Source organism: Ptychodera flava, chromosome 13 (assembly GCF_041260155.1).
Source record: "Ptychodera flava strain L36383 chromosome 13, AS_Pfla_20210202, whole genome shotgun sequence".
NCBI classification, from domain to species: Eukaryota; Metazoa; Hemichordata; class Enteropneusta; family Ptychoderidae; genus Ptychodera; species Ptychodera flava.
The window spans coordinates 15,498,368-15,504,367 of record NC_091940.1 but is presented as its reverse complement, the minus strand read 5'-3'; positions in this window follow the sequence as shown (position 1 = coordinate 15,504,367).

The window sequence follows — 6,000 nt, the reverse complement described above, 5'->3', positions numbered from 1 at the left end:
TGCTATTGGATCGATGTAACTTTGTGTTCGGTTTCCGTAAGTACATTCTAAAGTCACAAATCCACCTTCTACGCCGATATGTTCACCATCTGTTTCCAACTCGAAAACACAATGGCAATAACCTATTAAATGAAGCACAAATTTCAACAGTCAAATCAATAACAATTAAATATTTGAAAAATGACCGCACCACAAATTTAAAATTTACCTAACACAGTCAAATATTTGAATTCTTTTTCTTTATAAAAATTTCATTTCCAATTTTTCCCGATCCCAACCTCTATTGTTTGATGTTCAAATTGTCCATAAGGCATTTGTAATCTTTTGAAATTGGTGGACCCACTGGAACCAACCAAAAACAAAAGTGAGCCTCATGCTTTCCAAATAATGTTGAAGGCTTTAAACAATATTCTTACATTTTCCTTTTCCTCAACAACTATCTGTAGTACTGCATCTTTAGTGGCAATAAGGAAAACCGATTCTGGTTCATTGTGACAGGCAGATTTTAGGGGTGGACCATTTGATATCCTGGGGGGCTTGGAAGATTTGGGGGAAAAAAAGATGACAGGTGGAGTTGCTCGAAAAAAAAAATCTGGCTATAAGTGGCTGATGGAAAAACAATTATGGACCATTGCGACTCGGAAAAAAAAATCTTGGCAATTGTTCGATGCACACTGCAGCATCAATAAAAAAAAATCAAGCAGTAGCTCTGGAGTTTTATAAAGCATAAACCATTTCAAGCTTGAGGAACAATAACTGAATATGAACAATTGTACAGTATACATGACCTTCTGATTAGAGGAAGTATGCTGAAATTGAAATTGCTCACCAGTGTTTTCCAGAAATGTGTAAATCTGAATGTATGGATTTTGTCAAAATACCACAAGAAGAGAGACAGCCTGCAAACATTTTACTATTATCGTTTGCGTATAGAAAACTCATAACAATGACAAAATGCGTAGAGACTCAATCCAATGCGTAATATTATTACGCATTGTATCGACTCTCTACACATTTTTTCATTGTTATGAGTTTTCTATATACGCATGTTTTATTCGTAATGCGAACACTGTTACAGTGAATTATCTTACCAATGTTTTTTCTTAACAAAAGCGAATGAGTTTGATGGTTTTGGGTAAACTACTATGTGGTAATGAAGAATGGGAAATGGGCATGAAATGAGCAGACAGCGGGTGATTTAAGATTAAATGTTACATCTTCACTGCAAATAAAACCATAAGTGTGTCATAAATAATACAAACAAAACAAAATCATGTTTATTTGTTTTGTTGTATGTGAGCCACGTCTAAGACACACAACAAAAGTACTGTTTCAGTCTCAGCTAAATGTCACCTCAGGTGCCACCAGAGAACACCATTTCCACTCCAAAATTTCATTTTTCGCCTTGCGAGAGGGGGGGACACCCCCCTCTCGCGCTCTCCCCCCTCATTCGCTACACTCACTCGCCGCCGCTCAGTCGCTTCGCTCCCTCGCAGTCCACTCGTCTACTTTCTTAAATTACCCGGCTACTTTCAATGTAAAGACAACACTGACAACTAAATGCCATAAATGTACATGATTTTACAAATATGTTTTTGTAAAGTGAATCAAAAATGTACATGTATTTACATATCTTTATTTAGTTTCTTGAATATAGTCTGTGTGCAATAGAACAGCATCTTGTTACTGGGTGGGAAAAACCAAGCAAACAAACATTGCACCGAAATTTGGTACAAAAAATATATCTCGAAGAAGGAAAGTGAAAAAAAAGTTGCCAGCATATGCCCTGTAGAAAAAAAATAATTCATGGTGAAGCACGTGGGAAAAAAAATAATGGCTCTCCACAATCTTCCAAGCCCCCCCCCCCCCTGGATATCAAATGGTCCACCCCTTAGTAAATTCCACATTCTTATCAGACCACTAATAATTTTCTTTAATTTCATAATTCCGATTGATGGGTTCACAGTGCTATATGCCCTATTTACCCATGGAGAGTGCAGTATTAGCTATAAATTCCTTTGGTTTGCGTGGAGAAATCCAAGAATACAAGCTTGCAATATTGTCATTTACATGGAATTTCAATAAAATACTTGGAATGAGAAGTTTATTTGAAAATCATAATCAAAAAGTGGTGTCATAAGGCCAGGTTACAAGGTAGAATGCCAAAAGTATTACTCTCTTTACAAACAGGCAACAATGCTGACTCAGAAGTTTTTGTCAGTGCTTTTGATAAATATATCATCGTGTTAATTCATAAACTGGTCAGCAACAAATAATCCTCTCTATATAATTGAACATACTACAAATTTTCATCGCCGAATCGTAATGTGATAAATGTGATAATAATGGGGGTTTTTTTGAAAATTTTAAAGGAAAAGAATTCATGCATTAATATAAGTACATGAATATTTCTGGTGATATCGCATCGAGATACGATACTGAGAAGACAACTTCACATATCCATTCGATCCATGCTACCGTCGATTTTGAATTACGTAAATCAGGTGAACACAGATGTACACAACTTTCGAAAATTTCATAGGTAGGAAGGACATTGTACTAGATCAAGGGGAGGGAGTTACCTTTATGTCAGGACAACTACGGTTTTTGACGAGCACTAACCTAATTAGTTAGTTAGTCAAGTATTACGAATGGTATTTTGAAGTTTAAAGAAGGTACGTATTTCTCAGAATAGAGAACTGTTTTTCAGTGAAAATATTAGCCTCTAAAAGATCTGATTTTACATCAAGTCTCTAATCCAATATATTTATTTTGAAGAGGTGTAAAGAGAAAAACGATGAAAACAGTGACTAAATGAAATCACAGAACACACTGTTGGCTGCGTAGCAATTCAGTCCAGACTGATAAAATATTGCGAAAGTCTGTATTTTTCAATCTACATAACGTCACCCAGAGCTTTACGATAATCTGCATAGTAAGAGTAACACTATGGGTGGTTCACATTGAAATGCAGGAAATGAGAAAAATACAATTTCTCCCTTATATAGGTGCCAAGTGAAGTGCGGGTTACAAACCATCCGTTCCAGTATTACATAAAGCATACGTGCACCTATATAATATAAATGTAATACATAGTAACCCGTGTAGGTGTATACAAATAGGTACCAACGGTTTGGTGGGAAATACACATACAATAATACCCCCCGCAAAGTTTAAAAGTATCATTAATTGTAAGCCATCTCTGATATTGTCTAACACCTTAACAATTCATATATAAGAGTTTAGTCAATGATCCTTTTGAATTTATGGTACTACAATGCTAAATTAATAGTAATCATATGACGTTGAATTTGACCCTGACAAAGTGGAATGAAAAAAGTGAACAAGGAAATTTTCGGAAAAATGATATATGTTGATAAGATTCTTCACGAAAATCACACAGAAGTCATCATGACAAGACCAGTGACTCTGGACTAATTCGTTTATTATAGTTTAGCTTAGCCTGATATCAATATAATCCGCGCTATCGCAAGGTCAACATATTGACCTCTTTTATGAAAATCACACATTAGAGGACTACAGAGGATTATACAAACGTTAATTATCTGCCCTGTATATCAGTTATCTCATCCAATTTTAGTGAAAATCATATGAGATACTAGGAGTTAGGCTGCATTCTTCATATCATAATCGTATGTTACTAGGAGTTAGGCTGCATTCACAAATACTGGTGAGGGGGCTCGGGTAATTCAGGGAGTTCGAAAATTCTGGGGCTGAGGGGCGACTTGAAAGTTATGTTCTGTTTCTAATGGGGATGTCAAAATATTTTGGTTACCAATTATTTTGACATTTTCATGTTCCATAGTTTGGTAGGTAATTCAATTAAAAATGAATAACATCTCTATCTCATCCAATGGTTCTAATGTAAGTAACATATTAAACAAAATTTAGAACCATTTTGTCGCATTTCATGTTTAAATTTTCTTAAGATAAACAACAAGAAGGACTTGTAACGGGGCAGAAGCTGTGTATATTGATAATTTTTCTTAATAATCTATGCAATCTTAAAACGGTATCGGCCAAATGGTGCGTTAAATGTACAGAGGTATGAACTGTCTTCGTCAAGCTTGATGTGCCAGTAGCCATCTTTCATGTCAAGTATGGAGAAGATTGTCATTCAGTTTAGCTTGGTTGAAATCTCCTCTTGGATTGGAATGGGGAAATAATGTCTCTTGATGGCCTTGTTCAGGTCTCTAGGGTCTAGACAAACTCTCAGAGATCCGTCTTTCTTTTCAACGACTACAAGACTGCTGAACCATCCAGTTGGACTGTCAACTTTCGTTACGACACCACTGGCTTCCATCAGCAGTCTTATTGTAGCTTATCCTAGATGCTGCATGGTACTTTCACTTATGTTTCACTTATTATTATGACTGGGACAAAGAAATATGGTCGAGGTCATTCCCTCAGAATACATGCAATTCACTCGTAATTCCACTCTTTAACGTGCTCCATGCATTTCTCAAACAACGAGATTTATTTGAGTGACAAGTGATTCACATTCACTGCAGTATTATAATATTTGCCCTGCCTCGTGTGCGTTATGTGAACAAGAACTATCACTCGTCTCGTTTCATCGATTACTTAGAGTATGACTTGTAATGACTCCATGGGAACACACTACGTTGAAAAATGCTCAGTGCTTTAAACTTTACTTAAAACTTAACAGTAAAACACAACAATACCATGCTTAAAGTACATACCTACTGCGACCGATAAAATAAATGTCACTTGAATAAAGGTGATCATGGCTGCTGTTCTGCATATTCTATTTTCTCTTTCTCGCCATCGATCAAAGCTTGAATTCTCGTGAAGTGGAGCTTTGCTTCACAGGTATATCGCCTAGACCAGGTAGACGTGGCCAATGCGGTTTACTGCGCATGTCATTGGATTAGGCAGCTTCAACAAACACCTCTGGAGTGGGAATCTTGAAATTGTTCTGTGATTTTTTCAAGTACCCCTAACAACTACTATGAAAGAAAATTCAAGTACAAGTACCTCCCGTAAAGCTAGTGAATTCCTTCAAAGTCGAACCCTCCGAACTATGACATACCTTCAACCCGTAGAGGCGGTGACAGGTTGCATATTTCATTTTTTGTTTCTCATGATAGCAAAACACGTAATCACCTTGTCTTATGAACAAGCAAATCTTATTATGCCTTGCGTTAATTGGCTTTAAAAACATTAACATTCGCAATTGCTGAAGGCGTTCTGATTTCAATAATGTCTGAAACTGATAAGTCAAAAAAACAACAAATTACTTTACACATCGGGAATGTGCCAGTAAATGCCTATGACACGTCATAAGATATTAAAACTTCTGCTTCTCTTTTTTAATCTCATAAATAGAAAAATTCGGCAACGATATGCCTATAAAATAGTTCTCCATTGATTAAAAAAACAGATTGTTCTCGATATACTTCCGCCCTGTATGAAACTAATTCTGAGGAAGTAGTATAACTAAAATTTAAACATTGTACGGCACGAGTGATTAACATATCAAATATTTATTAATGTGTGAATGATTTTCTGAACACATTTTTACATATTTCTACTCAATTCTGTATGGGCAAACCATGCATGCATGTACATGTTGGCACAATGAAAAACTATACGTGTCATTACTTTCTTAAAACAACTTTAGATCGAAAGAATCCATACCAACTGACGTTGTTCTGTGTATAAATTTGTCCACATGTCTGCGAAAAAGTGATTAATGTTTAACCCACAAAAATTAGTTTATGTATGAGAACATAAAATTCCATTTGTCTCTAAGAGGATTATCATCACAGGGAAAAATGCTCTGCTTTGTATAGCAAAGATGCATATGCAAACAAATTAATCAATCGTAAAATATTTTGTTACCTTTGTGTAATAAATTTGTCCTTCCGACAACATTGTAAAACAACCTTATTATTCGTAAAGCCTTGAAAAATTAAAGCTCTGGTCCCTATAACTTTTTTAAGAAGTAGTCGTGTG